Below are 22,541 nucleotides of genomic sequence, written 5' to 3' on the forward strand. Positions count from 1 at the left end.
TTTCGAGTAGTTAATAATAACAGAAACAATAATAATAATTTATTATTGTTATTACTATTACTGCTATCATCATCATCATCATTACCTATGGGGGTCAGCCAACATTTCTGTGTATGAGACTAGAGAAACACTACGACAAGGTGCACACATCTGCAGAACTAAGGACAAGCGGTGACACGACGGTGACGACTCTTACCAGCATCCCCGTTCTGCTGCGAGCGCGCTGCTGCTGCAACGCTGCCCGGCTTGGCGACGCCGTGCGACAGGCGGCCGGCGGGCCAGGCCGCGTTGGCGGTGGGCTTCACTGCCGCAACGTTGGACATGACGCGGCTGCCGCGGCGGCGGCGCGTGCGTACGCTCGGCTACGCTTAACAAACTAGCTGCCCTGTGGGGAAGATGAAAACAAACATGCTGCTGAGATGCGGAGAGGCGCACAAAGCCGGCAAAAGCGCATGCAAGTGTTCTCCCGGAGGCAGGCGAGGAGTGCCAGGAAGCCAGATGATGCTAATAACGAGCACAAGGTGGAAGGCAGCACTAGGAAGCCTAGGATCGCAGGGGGGAAGCGTCAAAGACACAAAACAGCTGGGTGATGGGTAATGCAGAATTAAATAAAACCTGTATCGATCACAATCAATATCAGATACCCTACCAGATAAGCTGATTGGATATTTCATATCGAAATGAATCGATGCAGGTTTGAAAGTAATTGAATCTCAGCGGAAAAGAATCATCAAAGAAACGACTGAGACGTTAATTTGCAAGTGTGTATTTAGGGAATGCCCTAATCTTCCCCCCCCCCCAGAAATACAGGAAGATTACATAAGCTATGACCCCCCAACAACAACCCCCACACCTCTGGTGGACGCATTCACATGTGTGCTGCTGCAGTGCGAGAGAGCACCGCTAATCATACATGTACCCAACAAAGAAACGGAAGGGGATCGGAATCATGGCCCGTAACCAGGCCACGAGTCTTCACGACGCGACCGCATGCCCCTCACCCTCCCCCCAATCATCCTCGCCCTCACAGCACACGCTGAAGCCACGCTCTCGCAGCATGTGCCGTGGGAGTGAGACTAATGAAGCTCCCTCACAGCAAAAGGGCGGACTCTTGTCATTATACTTCAATCGCAATCGGTAAGTCTCTGGGAGGGGGGGCAGTTCCTGTGGCCAGGGGGGCCGGGACTGATATTTTTCGGGATGATCGGCAACAGAGCGGGTGGTGGGACGAGCGGGAGAACACCGGTAAACATCATAGCTCATACGACACGTCGTGCGCGTGTATACAGCTATGCAACGGGTACATTAGTGATGATTACGACTTATTATGAACTAATATTAAAATCTATTTATGCCTTGTTGAAGCATGTCCTTCCTATAATATAACTCGCATGCATGCACACACACACACACGCGCACACACACATACATGAGCACAAGTATCACTCGCATTTATAATGTCATTCACTGTCTACTATGTGTCTAGCATTGTTGCTTTCGATGTTCGGATTCTTCCTACGTGATGACCATTCCCTATAATTATGTTAGGAAATGGGTATCAATATCATTACCAGTGGCTGTTAGCATTACGTTAATGTACGATAATGTTCTAATTGTAACCCAAACATAATATCATAATATCATTCAATTATTGCCATTGAATATTACATTAATGACTCAGCATGCCTGGCTGCACCCACTCACTATGTATTCAAAATGAATGTTTGAAACACAAAAACTAATGCGTGCATGCTGACGGAAAAACTGCAAATATCAATATATACATCAGAAGTAGATAATAGGGAACCCCCCCTACTATTTACTTCTGATAAACATGCTTACAAAAAGCTGTACTATATACATCACTACTGTAGCAATCTGCAATGTCACTCAATTCATTTCACTTCAATGCATTGTAACAAGTTCTGTTCTGGTAAAACATACTAGTTATGCTATTACTACGTGTTCAGATGACAAGCATTATAGCCATAATTCATTTTCAATCAATTACACTTTAAACATTCCATATGGGTGTCGTCACATAGATCTGCGACCTCCACGCCTGTTCATCACTAAACATCAACATATAATTACCAAGCACTAGCAACAATGTTTAATACGCTCCCGACGACTTATCATAAGAAAAGCATAGCACCAAACCAAATGCCTATCGATCCAACGTGAAATTAGATGAAGTCTGAAACGAAGTAGGAGGAAAATATAAGGGATCGGCTCGACATCATGCGCGTCACACGCGTGATGATTCCTGCCTCACGCAATATTCCACCGTCATTAAATCTGCAGAGATTGCTGATCTGCGTCTTCCAGGCGACAGCTGCTGTAGATAAGCCCAAAAGTACGTATAGCGTTTCCAAAACACACATCGCAGATATTCATGCATGAAAACGCCCCGCCCCGCGCATCATGCAGCTCTTGCCTTTGTAGGACGCATGAATGCAGCAGCATACTCGACCGCCACCGACCACTGCTACAGTGCTAGTATGAACCGATCGCTGACCTAGTTATTGAGCAAGTGGGTGGGGTGGAGGGGGGGGCAAAGCATTAGCATCACGATCAGTTATTGGAGGATCGGATATTGAAGGAGGAAGACGCCTTATAGCGTCTCAGCTATGTAGTACACATGTTGTAGACTGCCGGGGGAGAACTATAGGGGTGTGTCGTCTATTATGACGCACTGCTATACCTCACCGCTGCACACGTACTGGAACACCGCTCTGACAAGCGACAAGCCTACCTGACGCGTCGTCAAAGAGCAAGCGTCCACGCTAGCACATCATATACGACCTACACACTGATCCTATACATCCCTATATTATGCCATCCGGTTCGTGACTCTCGGCGACTTGCGGGCGTAACTTGATCTACGCGCCCTGTGAGATTTACATGCAGCATAATCGGGACGGCGAAAAGATGGGGGCAGATACGCGACAAACCTAGGAGCCGACGGACACGCAAGTACGCGACGTTCACCTACAACCCGTAACCCACGTGTTGCGATAATGAATAATCACACCCAGCACACGCCGCCGCCGCTGTTTGGACCATAGAAATATATTATAGAGATACTATACAGATATAAGACTATGAGACTAACTAGTATTATTTCTATGGTTTAGACACACCGGGTGAAAATCCCACGTGCACTGAAAACGGTTTTCCCATCTCCGGTACAATCCGTGACAAACCTGCATTGATTTTTCTCGGAAGGAGGAGGGGGACTGCGCGCGTGACCAACACACGACAATTTACGGGACAACCCTACTATACCGCTGCTGCTGCTGACGCTGCTGACGCTGCTGACGCTGCTGACGCTGCTGACGCTGCTGCCGCTGCTGCTGACGCTCTCGTTGCTGCTGCTGTCGCTACTACTGCTGACGTAGCTACTGCTTCTGCGGCTGCTGCTGCCGCTACCGCTGCTGCTGCTGCTGTTACTAGAGTGGCGGCGGCTGCTACTGCTGCGGCCATCGCTACTGCGGCTGCCGCTGTCGCTGATGCTGGCACTGTCGCTGCAGATTTGCTACCACATACGACATAGTCATCATATACGGTGCGGGTATGCACTACAGCAGCGCAGACCCGGGCAAACACCCTCGCGCCCGCTAATTCACACGTGTCGGCCGAGCCGTGGCAACTTTTTCGGTGTGCTGTAATTAACTTTTTGCAATTTCTACGCGGCCATGCCTTTGTGCGGTGACAATTCCACACCTTAGAGAAAAGCAGCCTTCCGAATGGCAACACGGGACCCGGCTGATTGCATGCGAAAATTCCCGGCTATCATTTTCCATTACAGTGATTCCAACCTAACCCTCATCGCACGCATACACGCACATATGCACACACACACACGCACGCACGCACGCACGCACGCACGCACGCACGCATATGCTGATATAGTTTCAGTCCGCTCATATACAGGCGTACTTTCATAGACTGATGTCGCTGAGCAGCCAAGGACTTTTGGAATTGGTCTACTAGACTAGTACTTTCACACTGATAAGAGCACCTTAGGTGTGGTAAACTGTATAGTTATCATATATTATTATATATGATTAAACTATACACATATCTTGACTTATACACTATGGTGACGGTCCTGGCGGGCACTGTTGATACGTACGTATAGGAGACCGGGTGACAGACCATGCTAGCCCGGCTCGACTACAGCCAGAAAGCATTTGCATATAATTCCTATAGCATTTGCACATGTAATCAGGCTGCTTAACACAAAAATAACAATACTGAACGATACGTGATGCCGGCGTTATATCCTTTGGAAGATTATAAACCACTTGATGGTAAGCTGGTTATAAGACTGTAGATCCTAGTTCAGATATCTCTATATCTCGTTAAGGAGGCGAATGAATGTTCTGCTATCCGATCAAGTAGATAGATCTGCGCGTCCACGTAGATATAGGCCATGTGATTGGATCAGACGCCGTACGTAGTTGTTCCCCTGCATGGGAGACTCCGCCTACTGGCTCGCGATGTAAACAAACCAGAGTCGCTAACTAGGAAGTAACATTCTTCAACATTTTCAGCGCATTCCGATTGGATTGCCCCGCGGCTAGGTGCCATGACTAGATGGCATTTACTTGGTGGCATGGTACTAGGCAGCTAGGTGGGGGTGGGGGTGGGGGCTTTTGCTTCTGCCATGCTGAATGCCTTGCCGCGAGATTATACCCATGCCACGAACGAAGAATATCGAAAAACGTTATTTACGAGTAAATCGGCACGCCGAGTACACAGCGAGAGATGTGTTGTAGACGTGTAAGCAGGGCTGGGCAGCGCCCGAACGTTAATCTGACGACTCGATCAATGATAAATACCTTTTTGCGCATGAAGCAGAATTCACATAGTGTAACAGACTAGTCGGAAGCCGGGATGAGCGCTGCATTAAGTGCCCATGATGAGCTAATTTATGCTAGAAATCAATGACCCAAACGATGAGTGGCGTAGCATGACTAATTCAAGAGTGACCCATATATATATATATATATATATATATATATATATATCGCTCTCTAACCGTAATATACTCAGCATATGCCTATACGGAAGCTTCTTGTTTGTGTACACGGCTTAACTCAAAGTCAAATAGCTTCCGAGCTAACATCGTGCTTCACTCAGCAACGCGCACCCTAGCAACGTCTACTCCGCAAAACCTCTCAAACTGTAAGTTTACCACAGAAGGCGTTGAGGTGCCCTCGGTGGAGGGCGAGCCACGTCATGTACGAGTCACGCCCGCAAGCGCGCCCCCATCCCCATGCATGCACCCCCACGCACACACTGACAGTGACAACGCTGAACAGAACGCATTACACAAATGTAGCCATCACGTACGTTTTCATTAGGCAAACAATGCTCATCACAAATGCCCGGCAGCTAATAATTATTATATGTATATAGGTATTTGACTATCGTTGTACTTGGCGGTTGTAACTAAAAGCCTCGCCTACAAACTAATGGTGATGGTTTCGGAAGCTTAATATAATTGCCGATTTATTGATGCGGCTGGTGAGGGTGATACCGGAATGACTATATAGGGTGGCCTACATATCAACAATATCAATTGCACATAGACCACGGAGATCGGCCTCAGATGACTATTTACATATATGTGTTTCACATAAATGCGGATACATTGCGCCCCCATCACCTCCACGTGCATCACAAATACTACACACATGGGCATATATACGCAAACATGCATACTTCTGCAGTACCAATGTCAAGCCGTAATTTCGATAACCACACACTGCGAGGCAACAGCACCTTTGTTGACACATTCTGCGACATCTGTATACTGAGGGTTATAGCGTGCAACTACACGGACCTATATTCTCAATTATTAACAGGTCAGATCAGTGCGTGAACCATAACTATACTGTACACGGCTGAACATGTAATACATATATAATCAGGAGTAAATAATAATATGTCTATTATTATTCACCTCTGATATAATATACAGAATATATAGTAATATCAAGAGTACATGAATAGAAAATAATAATACATCTATTATTATTCACTCCTGATAATATACAGCATATACTCAGGAGTACACGAATAGATGATGCCCCCACCTGATAATATCTGAGCTGCCTATATACCAAGACAGTGCTGCTAGCCTCTCTAATGACCCATGCATGCTTGAGGGTAACCTTTGCCGACCCTCAACCTCTAAGATAATCTTAACTACCACATAAATCTCCGCCGCTCGATCTCCTCATGACCAGAACATTTAAATATACATTTAGTTTAAGCTTTTTGTCTCCGTATTTTAGTCGAACTTAAATTCACTCACGGCCTCATCGTGTAAACAAGTGTCTAACGCTGAATGAGATACCGCGTTAAACCCTTTTAAATACATTAATAACAGGAAATTATCATTCCTCGCATTTCTCCCGGACAGGTAAACCACATGCTCTGCTCACGAATTAACTAAAGCAAAAGTAGGTTCAATTAAATACAATGACTCTGTGAACTGAATGAGACGAAAATAAGATTATTTTCCACTTATAGAGCTCAAACTAACTGAAAAATGCAGGTTGAATTATATATACTTACGTTCCTATAGTTTTGCCAACTGTCGTTCAAAGCATCTAGATGTCATCCGTATATCTATACGTGCTCAGCATCTAAAAGAGAAGGCGAAAATTGGCACATTTACTAGAGTGGAAATTTGATCTAATACGCTCCCATAGCGCTAAGACTTACACTACTTCTTCTGACATAGCGGTATTACCATTATATTCATCAGTAAATATGCTGTACGTTTGTTACACTTTTGTTGGCTTTTCCTTATCGATACAATCAAGAGCGTAGATTCTTTACGCTCTTGATACAATCGTTGTGTACAAACAACAGCTGGTAAGTACAAACACATGTAAAAACTCCCCCACAGTCAGCTTTCTCGGGCTCACCAAGCAGTAAACCACATCGTCACGATGATCGTGTAACGGCGGCGGCTATAATTGTAACCGCAATCGACTCCGCAACCAAAAATAATAATAATTAAAAAATTCCCAGAAAAAAATTAAAAAATTACAACACATATCAAAGCAATCACATTTTGTGCCGAGGGAATGAACTTGAACGTAGGCTGGCTTTCACTGATTTTCCGCCTACAGCGCATGCGCGTTTTATGATGATAATATCAGGACGTTTGCTTGTGAAAGATCAGATAAATTGATTCATATTACGTGGAAGAAACGACCACGATTTACCTTAAAAGCCTACCTCACTCAAAATACACGTGTGTGCCACTTCATCTTTACATCACGACAATAACCAGGATCGAGTGCCGGCATGCAATTCATCTCCATCTCACCCCCACTTCGCTTTCTTTGTCTGTCTGTCTATCCGTCCATCCGTCTATCTGACTGTCTGCATGGCTCTCTTTTTCTCTCTCTCGTTCTCTCTCTCTCTCTCTCTCTCTCTCTCTCTTTCTCTCTTTACCCCTCTCCCTTTCTCTTTCTCTCTCATTCTCGCTCGCACACGCTTGCTCGCAATGACTCACAAACACATTTTATGTATCTCCGATTCTCGTATACTCTAAGCAAGCCACATACAAGGCAAACCAATACAGAGCTGTCGCATCCACACACACACGCTTGTGCCCGTAGCGAAACCCAGCCCGCTTGTACCCAGCCAAATAAGAGAGACGTCTCCACGTCTCGTTACCCACGCGCGATCTACTGTCACCCAAACCCATCGTACATCATCAACCCACACAGTGAATTAACAACTGCTGCTGCCCTCCCTCTCAACTGCCGACTCAAGAAGGCGGCGCGCTATACGGACACGCGAGAGGAAGCATACCATGTGCGAGACTCTTGCCTCGAGACTCCGAACACTTGCCGAGGCGATTCTGCGCGCCACCGATCTTTCGCATGGCTTCACAAACCACTCCCGCCGCGATCCGTGTGAGGAACACACGCGCGCGTGCCATGCGCACAGCGCAACACAAAGAGGAGTGCATGTGGGAGGCTGGCGTACATATACCTCCCGCGTGCGTGCGTGCGTGCTTGCGTGCTTGCGTGCGTGCGTGCGTGCGTGCGTGCGTGCGTGCGTGCCCGCGGCCGCGAACCTCCTGTGGCTCGATTCCATATCGATTGTACAGCTCAAGTGCAAATGATTCACAGTCGCCCTGTCCGGCTGTGTGTGTGTCTACTCCATCCACACGCCCAGGCCATTAATCAATAACTTCGCGATTTAATAAATATCAACGATAAAAAATGCCCAATTTTCTTATGATGACATACATTTCGCAAACCGACTTATCTGCTAAGTATACTTGTATGCGTATCTGCTAGGACATTTTGGCGTGTAAAGATCTTGCGTAGAGATTTGACCGGTTGACTTACATCCATTACGTTATCTTAGTAATCATAGCCCTCCAGCTTCTGCATGTGCCACATGTTACAAATTACATAGTTACGCTGTCTGGTGCGCATACCTGGTACAAGACAACCACATTCCTGGGCGAACGCAATAGCCACATAATGTATGCACACATCATGTCATTTCTACAGTATCTTGTCATGCACACATGTAATCAGCAACACAAACAAGTACAGCATAACATAACATCTACACTCATGGAATATGCGACGTTATTAGTTATCTGAAGGAAAATAACTGGCGCAGCCTCCACGCCACGGCCCAGGATGCCCGCGGTACCGGCGCAGCCTCCACGCCACGGCCCAGGATGCCCGCGGTACCGGCGCAGCCTCCACGCCACGGCCCAGGATGCCGCCGCCGTACCGGCGCAGCCCTGCCACGCCACGGCCAGATGGCCCGCGGTACGCGCAGCTCCACGCCACGCGCCCAGGATGGCCCAGCGTACCGGCGCAGCTCCACCCATGCCGCAGGATGCCGCGGTAACCGGCGCAAGCCTCCACGCCCACGGCCCAGGAATCCGCGCGTGTACCGGCGCAGCCTACCACGCCACGAGCCCAGGATGCCCGGTACGGCCGCAGCCTCACGCACACGCCAGGATGCGCGCGGTACCGGGCGCAGCCTCCACGCCCACGGCCCAGGATGCCCGCGGTACCGGCGCAGCCTCCACGCCACGGCCCAGGATGCCCGCGTGACCGGCGCAGCCTCCCACGCCACGGCCCAGGATGCCCCGCGCGTACGGCGCAGCCTCCCACACCACGGCCCAGGATGCCCGCAGGTACTCGCGCAAGCCTCCACGCCGACGGCCCAAGGATGCCGCGGTACCGGCCCGCAGCCTCCACGCCACGGCCCAGGATGGCCGCGGTACCGGCGCAGCCCCCACATCATGGCCCACCATGCCCGCAGCACCGGCCCACCATGCCCGCAGCACCGGCCCAGCCTCCACGCCACGGCAGAAGGCTGAACAAAAACTTTGAAACGGAAACTTTGAACAAAACCCGCCCGATAGCCTTCTACTGGGTAGGACTGGCGAATGGTGACGCCATCTTTACCAGATGTGCCCTTCTATGTATTATTCACATGTAAAACTCTTACCCTTTCAGTTGCAAAATACGACAGGACTTCATTGCTACGCCTCCGAACGATTAGAGACCTACGTAATGCCACAGCGAAGTGCAACGAACAAAATTTTTCCATATTCATTCTGCTAGCCCTTACTAATATAAATACATAATAACGTAATATTAAAAATATAGTGTTGTATTATACCGTGACGTCGAGCACCTCTCGTTTACACTGAGCCTAACCCGTGAAGTCGAGCGCAGCTACTGTCAGAAATAGGGGCGTCAGAAATTTTGAGGAAGATTTAGTGCGAGTGCCTTGACAGACGTCCTATGCGACATTTAGGATGCGTTAGCCACCAATGCTAAGAGTAGGGCTTATTTCTAGTTCTAAAATGTTCTCCTTGAAACAGGTAGTTGTGATCGGTTCACAAGCTGCAATCCCTGCGGTGTATACTGCGCCTGCCGCTCAGGGCGCACACGATCGACAGCAAGGCCCCAGACTGCTGTACAAGTAATGAAAAACAGAAAATGCACATGGCTTTACAGCTGTACCAAGCTAGCGTACAAAGTAGAAAAGCTTCACTAGATGGAGATTGCTCCCAGAGCGCGTAAGGCCATATGGTCCCCTTACTTTGACTTAAAGGATGTGTGTCGTAGCTCGCACAACACTGTAAAAACTGCTGGTTCACTAAAATTCCACATAATTTGATCCGAATTTCGTCAGTTTCGAGCATCATGTCATCCTACAAAAGGCAGGGCTGTTACAATTGTTCCTAATCATTTACATACATAAAATCGAGAACAGAACCATCTAATCAGTATGTGACAGAATATATGTCAAGCTCTTATAAATCATTAAATCATTCTTTTAATAATGCAGCTACCTTGTCCATCAACCGATCCAAATACTACTACTACCACCACCAGCATACCTGTACTGGTTCCTACCTGTACCTACCCATCTCCTCATGACATCACCACCCACTAGTGACTATACCACTATCACCATCACCACAATGTCTGTAAGCTACCTCTCCATCACACCACCAGCATACCTGCGCTGTCTATCTCCTCACCACACGATCCACACTATGTCAACACTATCTCCACTATGCCACCGCACAGTACCTCCCCCTTAAAGAGCCATTTACCACACAGTATCTCATCACAATAAAAACATCCACCAAATTCCCACCTCATCTGACACACTGCCACCAACTAAAACGTCATTATTTCCCCCACCTACATGTAATTACTACCTACGCACTGCGCAGCAACTCCAGTCTGCCACTGCGCCGCAACAGATTCTCCGCATGTTAAAATTCTTCTCTAGAACGGCTACACTGCTGTAATCTGCAGCCCCCGTGTGGCTCCTGTACTGTGCATCTGATTAGAGGTGCCGCGGGTCTTTAAGTAATCACCGCCAAGCTGGAACGCCTAGCAGCTGGGTGGGAGGAAAGTGCATGTACGCTCAAACCAAGCTGTAGCAGGCGCTTCATACGACAACAGAAGGTCATTATTTTACGATGGAAGGAGCCAGATGGGTGAGAGGAAGTATACGCATACATGTCATACTGTACAAGGAGAGTTAATAGCTTGGTTAGTATACACCGGTAGGTATGCATGCATGGAGTCGATCGTGATGCTGGTGCAGAGAGGCAGATGGCATACGGTTCAGCATGAGAGATTTATGGTCACTTACTGCACCCATGACCACAGAAAAGGCGCACGTACACAGGTTATAAACAAATTTCAAAAAATAAAAGAATCATTATACAGCCCTATTATATTACTGGTTCTAAAAAAACATGCACAGGGCCACTTCATCCAAGAAATCTATGTGCTCCTGAAAGTGTGGAAAATCTGATGTACTAGTATGCAATGCCATCACACTGATAAAGAAAACGAGTTGCAACATTAACGTGTCTATTTGACGTCCACACACTACACAAAATGACTCCGTGCTTGAAAGACCACCCGACAATGACTGCTAACTGCAATCCATCATCTCATCCGAACAATTTGCACAAGGTCTATGACTTGCACTGCGCCTGCCATGTACCATCGCCGACCGTGAAGGCTGATCGGTGTGTACCTACAAGCTAGTCAATCTTCCTGGGCTAACTTCGAGCGCAAAAGCTATTACGTCTTCCCGATGCACCCGCGACTGTCAAAACTACTCCATTTACATGCACCATCAACGCCTGCTCAAGCTATTCCATTTTTCTCTGCCACCCACGACAACAAGCGCGAATTACTCACTCAGTCATTTGACGACGCGTGTATGCCACGCTATGCATCGGTTGACGACGACGAAGAGCACACACACGTTTACGTCATGTGCTAACGCGAGCGCATTATCACGCGTGAATCCACGCCCGAGCGCGTTTGATATCGCGAGTCGGGGTGTGTGGAGTGGGTACGGGTGGGTGGGTGTAGGATGGGGGGAGGAGGACACGGTCAACAACCACGCTCCGGTCACTACACCACGCGCGAATATCCTATCGTACAGTCAGATCTGCTGCACACCCGACTTCCTCGTTAATGTGCGCGGCGAGACGCACGTCTATATATAACAAATCATAACTATTGTGTGTTATATACGCGCCGCGGCCGCGTGTGTGTTTGAGCAACGGTTTAACAGCCCTTTACGCAGCCCTTTGCGGCGCCCGCAAGGGTTAGCCAGGGTTAGCCGCAGCCGCCCCGGTGACGGACGACGCTGACCTCTGACTCCACGGTCATCCATATTTTAATACCCAGCACGATGCGCGTCAAAATTCGCTTCGCAAACAGTCGGTCGATTATCGGACTCGCGCGAATCTCTATTTACTCTCTCACAGCACATGACTGCGTTATTATGCGGCAACACGGTGTAACCAGTGGAGTAGAACTTACATATATTACTATTAGGGGCAGGGACGCGCGGCGCTATGACAAATCATAGCGACAAAATTAGACTGACTCCGGCAGTCGTTGAGAATCAAACTGTCGAAAACCAGCGACTTTCAGAACCCGTCTACGCACAAATCCTAGGCGTGATAAATTTGCAGTAGCTAATACAGCAGGCAATTTTTTACATGCTGACTATACTGCTGAAGAGAATTACTTACTCAGCCCCCACACGACAGGGCTGCCGTCTACTCACACAGACTCACACAGTAATGTCATCCACACACTGACACAGTACTACTACTCGCGCACACAGCTTACTGACAAGTACAACTACAAGTTTTAACAACAGCCAATAGTTGTTCGTCTATTTGCTATTGTATATATATCCACTACCTTACATAGAAAGACATGACTGTGAAATCTGGTTTAGCTTAGCACACACGCGCACGCACGCACGCACGCACGCACGCACGTAATCTCCGGGTGTAAATTCGGACGGTATGACGTGTTGACGGAAACACATACGATTTGATCGGTAATATGTTAAAGATCAATAACTGACCACAGTTTTATGTTATTGACGTATTAAACATAAAATGAATTCCTAAGCTCTTATCTGATAAGATATATTTTAACCAGTTAAAAATACAATACTCAGGCCTTCCAACTTTTTATTCGAAAAAACCAATTTGTCAAAAAATAGAAAAACAAGGAAGGGGAAATACAGTAGCCTAATTATGAAAAATAAGCAGGAGCACTGTACATAACAGTTTTTAATAATATAAAACTGGTCCGCAGTTACACCCACGACATAAGCGGATCTACCACGTACACTATATATACGATGTACTAGGTGCACGCGAAGTAAACTCTAACCAGCTACTTGAAAGGTTCCTGGTTCCGTCTGTCTATAAGCCATTGAACGGTCTGCTTTTATTACCGAGTGAGTTTGTAATCTTTAGTTTCAACAAACATTTTACTGCTTATTGACAGGCAATTCTTCAGGGTTACCACAGCTGCAATGCTTATTTACCCATCCACGTAATAATTACCTATTAGTCCCGTCTGTTCACGGACCAGGCGATACAGCTTATGTACTCGTAAACTTAATTGCCACGATACAATATTATCGGGAGTACATATAATATATGTACGGATAATCCTTATAAACTTATGTACTCCCATGTATAACTTATATATATATAACGCCCATTAGTTCTTACTAACACTGAGGGGGTCTATGCCCCCCAGGGTACTGCCGGAACGTACCCTGGGTACGGTCCGGTATACCGGAATGTACCCTGGTACTATCTAATATGCCGGACCGTACCTCGCCTACTCCACTAACGAGGCGCCTACGCCTACTCCCTAACCCTAACCCTAACCCTAACCATATCAAATAGTTACCAGGGTACGTTCCAGCAGTACCCTGGGGGACATAGACCCTATGAGCCTTAATTACTAACCCATACCTTCTCCACCCCTGCAACAAAATGCCATTTTGTGTACAACTCACCACAGCACAAGTTTACTGATTTGACGACACATTTAATCACTATATCATACAGAGCACATGTCATGCTATCATTAGTACTAGTCTACTAATTCATGCATGCTCGCAGATACCACATCTTACAGCTGTAACTTTCTGTGACAGCACATCAATTTTATTCAGCCATTGTCAGCGCCTGTCACTGGACATAATCGTCAAACCTAAACATTAGCCAGTGACACAGACGAGACCTCCGGGGCCGCATTACAGTCATTTTCCGCAAGTGATATTGATATAGCAAGATGTTGGCTAACGCTCCATTAGGAGTGTTCCCAACTTTGATATCATTAATGATTAATGATTAATGATTAATGATTGATAATCCTAACCCTAACCCTAACCTAAATGACATTAAACCACAAACTAATATATGACCAATATATATATGTATATATGTTATTATGACCATTAATGACATTAAAGTTGGGAACACTCCTAATGGAGTATCACCCAAGATGTTCGTCAATCGGTAGCCCTAGCTTACGAAGACGGACATAACATTTGTACCCACTCCTGTACAACGTACACAACGCTGCACGCGTACGTACTTACTACTATACACAGCTGAAAGCGAGCAGATTCTGACAACCCCCGCCATCCATGCTGATAATTTAGGCTGCAATTCACGTGTACAAAGGGCCGGTGTTCTGGCAGCATGTGGCAGCCAAGTGTGACCCTGCCAGGGGGACAGATGGCAGGTCTTTGTTCTTACAACTCCATACATCACCGCTGTTGTTTGTACACGAAACTGTGCGCTGTGTTATTGAAAACCCTGCTAATCATGGCGACCTAGGCGGAGAGAGATAGGTGGGGACAGGAGTAATGTAGGAGAAAAAAGAGATAAGCAGGGGAGAGGGGGAGAAAGAGAAAGCGAGAGATGGAAGAGGGAGGGGAGATGGAGAGCACCAACTCATTATTACCACAAATGCCACTCATGTACTGTCTGTGACTCTAATGAGCAATTACACGTTTCAAAAACTCGTCACCTAGTTTTCTCAGTGAACATCCCAGAGAAATGATACTTCATATGCCTCTCTCTAGGACACAGTGCAGAGCTTTCCTTGTTTACAGACGACGAGAAACGAACTGGGATCTGGCGCGAAGCCAGAGACTTGGATTTACGAGGCACCTTGAACAGGCAGATGTTGAAAGATGATGCACTAATAATACACACTCACTCACATGTGCTAACATAAGAGTACAGTTTCGAGCTGGAATGACGACTGACTACGTCTAGGCAGTAAACGCTGGGCGTTTCACCTGAACCGTGGAAACACGGTCATAGAAACTGCAAGAACAACTAGGGAGAAGACATCACCCCTAACTTCTCGGGCTTTACTGATTTCCTCGCATTGCACACATAGACACTGTAAGCTGAAACGTACACTGTACGTACACCCAGAGAGCCTTTGGTTTAATCACATGCACTAGCCACTGCTACGTACAGACTTACACAATAATGGTGAGTAGATATATCTGACGAATCGGTGAGATTACATGTTTGCACGTCCCCATCCATGCAATGGTAGCACAATCAACTAACAGTTGGGGTACTGCCCCGATCCAGCTTCAACGACAGATCAAGCAATATGGTTGAACTTGTCTCTCCCTCCTTGCCAGGGTTCCTTTACGCACCGTGTGAACAGATAGTTTTATCCACGAGCTACGAGTAAATTGGTGCAAGAGCGGAGACACGGTATCCTGGTATTAACACGTACAACTTGCACACGTCTATAAATGCACACTTCCTAAACTGTCACCTGGCTCTAAGCATCCCGTCGTGCTATAAAGTAAACCACCGGTTCCTGCGTTGCCTATAACCTCTAATATGGCTGCGGAAACAACCGCACTGCGCCAACAGCACCACACGCGCGCCTGCGTGTTGGCTTGCTCGCGCACAAACTCTCGATCCTACACACAAACACGCGCACACCACTCCACGAGTCTCTCAGAGTAGGCTGCGGGCGGAGTGAAGCCAGCACGTTCGCATATATCTCCGCTACGCTCCCGAGCCTCGCTGCCACCGCTACTCCTCGTGAATCTAGCGCGCGACAACACACGCAGCGGCGGCGCAGCCTCCTAGGACTCCTAGCGCGCGGCAGCGATCGGTTTTTTCATCTTGCGTAACCGCCGCCAATGACTCACGGCGATGCGAATGGCTAGTGAATGTAGAATCCTCTGCCTCCTCCTCCTCTTGCTGCTTCTCCCCCTCCTCCCTCACGCTCCCGCTACTGCCTGCTGCGCGGCGGAGCACGCGTCCTGGTGTGATGTCACACGTGATGTCACAGTCAGTCCGGAACCATGAATCACCAGGCCACTGAGTGAAGACTGTGCAGCAGCAGCTAACAACGCGCTTCCAGCGCTGACAGAGGCGGCGGCAGCTAGGAGGCAGGCAACCTGCATCAATACATGTGCAGCTTCATATACAGACGGGAGCGCACCGCTGCAGCAGCCAGGACACGCGGCCGCATCATTGAAGCAACGTGGTAGCAAACTCGGCCTTTCTTCGCTCAGCTTTTTCTACCATGTTTGTTCTGTAGCAAATCGGGACATCATTTATGTGCCGTCGTTATTTCAAATGGCTGCCACGTCTACGTACACATGCGCTCACACGGCAGCTTGCAATTTCCTCTGGTTTCTTTGTGTTTCACGGATTCCATTCAACATTCAATGTGCCTATCAAATTTTAATTGCACCCCTGTCTATATAAACCACATTGATACCAAAATCAAACAGTGTCAGATGTACCCAGATTTCATGTCTACTAAGGTGTAGATTACCTTCTTGGAACCGAATGCGCTCTAAGATATGGACATGTGCTGTGCATTATTCGCAAACATGTAAATATATATTACATATCAATCCAGTAAGATGTGCCAAGAGATGTAATGACAGTGGGATAAGACGTACCATGGGTTCTATCAGTGCAGATCACATAGCAGTGTGTACAGAACACTGCATGGTATTGGTAGTAGTAGCAATACTTGGTCGCTATTAGAACCAGAGGCTCCCCATCACAGACTTAGCTATCCTTGCAGTTAACATCACAGGCACTACTGCGTGTACCTGATTCTGTGGAACATAAAACCACCTACTAATCGACTGCACGCTTACTTCCAGGCCACGTACCACTTACACGCGGTCCGGTCAGCCTGGCCGAACGCCACCACTTCCATTACGAACGCTATACATAGAGGCAGATAATCTTTTCAGTTTTGCTGCACAGTATCCATGGCCTGCATAAATCTTAGGGGTAAGCATCTAGCAACAAATTAGGACGACTGTATAACAAGCTTGCAATCGTATATAATCAGGCAGTCATCAGCGTGCACCTAGATGCGTGTAAACCTAGCTACAAATTTCAGGCTGCAAGCTTTTAAAAATGAATATATTAATATATATATGAACATTTCCAATACATACTACACAACCAATGACCACGCAATGGCCTTGAAGAAAACGCCAGCAGTCACAACATAATACCTGCACATGAACAATGACTATCATTATCATTGCTCATTAATTTTAATTAGATTCATAAATGCTAATCTCGTATATATGGTCGTAATAAAGACGCACTAGTTAGTATTCTCCTTCATATTGCTGCTAATACCATTAACTTAGGTTGACGTGAAGTTGCCCCTTACCAAATTAGAGCTTCACGTCCCCACCCACTGCAGGATACACAGAGCAGATAACCAGTACACCGAAGCATAGCCCAGGGATGACACAAACGTCTTCCCTTTTTTGCCGAACCATTTTTTTTCTAGCTGACGGCCAGCAACATACGCGCATGAGTGCTGAGTGTGGGAAGAGGAGGAGGCTGATAATTTTTCTTAGAGCTAACAAAGCACCCGGCCCGTACTGTACAGTGTACATGCACATAATTAGAGGGGAACAGCGATTTGGATGAGGCACATGCGTTCTACGTGACCATAGGAGCACACAAAGAGCCACGCACGGGGCTCGTCTACTTCCACGTGTGTGGGGGAGAGGTAGGGGTGGGAATCGACCGGTGGTCTCCGTGCCAGCTGCGGTATTGTTGTGGCACGCATGCGCTGCTAGTTAAAGGACTAGAACACTTGAAACTATGATGTTTAAATGCCCCGATACAGTATGTGTGTGCTAAAAACATTAGAACAACACTAACGAAAGAACATACAATGTTGTAGTTATGGCACTATGCCTGTGCATAAGAAAGTAGGGCAATATTCTCAACCTACCCGACATGCCCTACGTTATCCCTCCGTTCACGACCACGCTTCTAACACTGTCATAGCACTCCAGCTAACATGCGCAAATAATAAGGTGACGAAATGGTTCAAATTTCCTGAGAACATCGTTAAATAAATCGGAAACTGATGCATTGCAATAACAAAATTAAAACACTAATAGTAATATGAACAAACATGAAGAGGACTTTCAGGTACTACCCAACGTAAAAGTAAACCAGTTGAGTGCAAGTGGTTGTAACTTGTATGCCACACAAATTATGCAGATATTTGTGTAGATATGAGCATAGATAACCCTTTGAATATCTTATCATCTACATATGATTTACATTTATAATTGCATCTGGTTGTTCACCCATTTTGCCAAAATTGAATGGCTAACCTCACCTCAAGATATAGGCAACACGGAAATGTCAGCATCTCATGTAGAATGTAAATGTGCTAAGTACTGCTCTTAGATTGTTTGTAAGTATAGTAGTGCTACCAGTACGAATATATATGCACTGAGTATTAATTTTAGCAGGCCTTATAATCAAACGGAGCTACTTTCCAGCACCTGATGCTTTTCGTTAAAAAACATGCAATACCAAATTACCAACTACACATCTGCGCAGTGGCATCAAACTCGTACAGCTGCACCGCACATCAGTAAAAAAATGCATACTTCTGTAGTAAAAAACAGAAACGCGTGTTCAGTCCTGCAGATTATTTCGGTAGAGATGCTACTCCACATGCATCAGCCTTGCGCAACAATTCTGCATTCTATTTCAAATACACGTCTTCTTTATCACAACTCGATCAATGTACACCTACCATTTGATCAATGACTCATTTTTCTGCTAAATGCCTGTACCTAGAGTATTGCTTGGTACTTCCTTATACATGAATAGTTATAACTGATAACAAGAGTAGATAAGCAATAGATAAAATAATAGACAGTTTCTATAAATGGCAGTATAAACCTGTTAGCACTAAAAAACATTCAACAATTTAAATTATATGCATTATTTACAAGTGACTATTGCTCCAATCATGAATATAAAATGAAAAAACCTCTAGACACTACTCAGTTATATACATATTTTACCAGGGTTCTCCAAGCTTTTTTCATTATAGCATGGGGTGCTGCGTTTACGGTCCTAGTTGCAAATCGCCGAAGGTGGTTTGCGTGCTAGGGGGGTTTGGGGGCTATGATATTTAGAGTGGCGGGTGCATTTTAGGATGGCGGGGCTCGACAATAGCCTGGCGGGCCGCCAGGCTAGTATAAGTTCTCTTGGAGAACCCTGTTTACCTAACCCCACAATTACATAACATCACAACAAAATATAAATATTTCGATTGTGAGCTTGGCCATATTGAAGAAATACATTTGAACTCGGTGGCATTGTGGTTTTCATAACATTTTTCAGCAAAGCTGAATAGTATTGACAAGGTATAGAGCTATGGAAACAGTGTTGAAATATAAAGTGTTTTTTTAAATATACAATACTTTAAAATTCATTAAAAATAATAATGCAGTAAATTTGTGCAAATTACTACTATTCTTTGCTTGCATGGGCCTAGCGTGTTATTGTTTACAGGTACAAATTGTTGACGATTTAATTTCACATGAATTAATGTGAAACCAAAATTCATGATGATGAAGTTCTGAGAATGTTCAACTTTACTGCTTATTTCTGGCTTATCAATAACATTCCATAAGTTACACAAACATGCTCAGATGTAGAATATTTTTAAAACTAGCTTTTACTACTTTAAATAATATTATTTATTTACTCACTTTACTTTACTCACTTTATTTATTTATCAGATTATTTATCAAATATTTTATCAATTGAGGCATTTGGTCTTGGGCAATAGTAACAGAAAGTGATTGTCACCTTGTATGTGATTGAAAATTTCAATTTCATTATTTTTAACTTGCTTTTAAAAAAAACCTATACCACAGTTGTGAAATATATTATTAACACACACACAACGTACACAAACACATGTATACACACGTACACACACACGCGTGCGTGCGTGCGTGTGCATACATGTGCATGTCAGAGCGTACAGGGGTGTGTATATGCATTCATGACTGTGTATTCGTGTGTGTGTGGTTTCTGTGCTTAAAACATGCAACTAAATTACAAATTTGTGTAAATTGTGCTTAGAGTTGACATTATACTCACATTGGCCAACTCAAATTATATAGTAAATAAATATAAATTATATCAAATTATCAATGTTTATGTACCTTATGTCATCTAATAGTGCTACTTAAAAACACTGTTCAAATGCTTGCGTACATCTGCATTCTTACTGCACATACGCCATAACAAAGTGACAATTATACACATGTGACATACACAATTTGTTTTGGGGTGAGTTTATTAGTCTGTTATGGCAAATCTATTTTTTAATAGTGGAATGGCCCTACATACTCCATCTAGTGTTAGTGTCATGTAAACTACTAAAACATTGAACAAAACAAGTCATGGAAAGACAACGGCAGTCGCTTGCATACGCACACGTGGTGAGTCGTGCAACCGATCGCTTGCGGTTGCAGGTTGCAGCGACGAGCAACTAAAAATCGCAGGTCCGCGCTAGGCTTTAGGAAATGACTTTGCATCTTTTACCAATGAACATGGTAATTTTTGAAACGCAAGCCAGTATAGTACTATTAGTAGCTCAAAAGCAATATAATATCATCTCAAAATGCGGTGCATCCCGGCCATTAACCTTTTATAAACAGTCGTTTACAGTTTTACAAAAAGACGGCCATGCCACGCGAGAGCTTTACCTGATTTCAGTTCATAAAGCATGCTGCACCAACAGCTAAGTCGTGTTATGATTACTTGTAAACACTTAATTTTAAACGGTAAAAAACTGGGGGAGATTAGTTGACAAGGTGTTCTGTCATCATGTGAATCAAATAAAAGGTTTAAAGTCCTCAGTTCTACTCTAGCCTAGGGCCAACATGATCATCATCCGTCATCCTAACTCAAAACCTAACTTGACGCTACCCCAACACTATGGAATGAGACTTCTAAAACGTATATTGTATAGTGTGATCAGACGTTGGGTGAGTGCAAGTACGTAGATTTCAACGCTTGATCTACCAGTCTTAATTCATTATAAATATCAAGTAAATAAATAGACTTTGTCAGTTTTAAAAGAATAAAAATGATTATATGAATGTGAGGCCGAGGTCTCTGTTGTCTGTTGATACAACAGCTTTAAATATATATAACGTTTCAACACAGCTCAGTTCGTTGGTGTTTACGTTGTCATCATCATTCATCACACATACATTCCCTCCTATAAACACACATTATTGTACTCTACATATGTACATCTATAAACACTTACCAACTCATGTACGAAATCCCAACAGTTAGGAGAAATCCTACGATCACAGAAAAACATTACCTTTACCTTATCTCTGAAATCCACCGAGTGTTTATTCGGTCGACGAAAACCGGCCGCCCAATGTAAATCATCCGCGTAAGCGAAGAGTAGAATATAATAATGGTTATTGTGATCGTTTTTTTCCCCAAGCAACTATATGTCAGAAAATACTCTTGTAAAATATTATAGTCAGGTATATTTACTCATCTTAATTTCTATTCAAACAGTCCAGGCAGTACTTCTTGTATAAAACGCGAATATATATGTAGAGACTCAGAGAGCACCATATATTAGATACAATAATGTAACCCAAACCCAAGAGGATACCCCTATCCTCTTGGGTTTGGGTTACATTATTGTATCTAACCATATATGTGTATCAATCAGGGGCGTAGATAGCGGGGGGGATGGAGGGGATGCATCCCCCCACTTATTGACGTGGGGGGATGGCGTGTACAATCATCCCCCCTTACTTTCAGGAGGAAAATGGGGTATTAAAAATTTTCTGGGGGAGGACCCGCATACCCACGCCTGTTTCTTACCACCCTCCTCGAAAACCTGCATTAAAATCTCATATTTTACAGACACTAAATTCTGAACAGTTATCTACAAATCCGTCATTGCTATTCATACTCTCCTAATGTATTATTACAGAAATGGAACGTGACTTACATCTCCTGTAACATGGCTGTAATTAACTCGTTCCGAGAATGACATTATTTTACTGAAACTAAGACGGTTAATTTTGGACGCATTCCCCATATACGATTTTTTTTTCAAAATCCCCAGTCTTATCACTGCTCACGAAAGTTAAATCCTTGCTTTATTCAAAATTAGAATAGACCTATTGAGAGTTGGGATATTGAATTTTCGCGGGGATTGAATGAAAAAATTCAATTTCATCTCACTTTTTTGGGGGGAGGGGGTGCTGAGACCCGACCGGAAGTATATTCCCGATTTCGTATAAGGGGTGAAAATATG

General features: G+C 45.2%; 1 long non-coding RNA gene across 1 annotated transcript; it reads right to left on the reverse strand.

Moving 5' to 3' along the window:
- Nucleotides 1–299: 299 nt before the first annotated feature.
- Nucleotides 300–21,606, reverse strand: LOC106821011. The gene is made up of 3 exons (XR_001395684.1): nucleotides 21,522–21,606; nucleotides 6,592–6,662; nucleotides 300–385 (listed from the first exon to the last, which is right to left on the reverse strand). It is a non-coding gene; the product is annotated as an uncharacterized LOC106821011 (long non-coding RNA).
- Between the last annotated feature and the right edge of the window lie 935 nt (nucleotides 21,607–22,541).

The sequence above is a fragment of the Priapulus caudatus genome, unplaced genomic scaffold (assembly GCF_000485595.1).
Source record: "Priapulus caudatus unplaced genomic scaffold, Priapulus_caudatus-5.0.1 Scaffold55, whole genome shotgun sequence".
Lineage (NCBI taxonomy): Eukaryota > Metazoa > Priapulida > Priapulimorpha > Priapulimorphida > Priapulidae > Priapulus > Priapulus caudatus.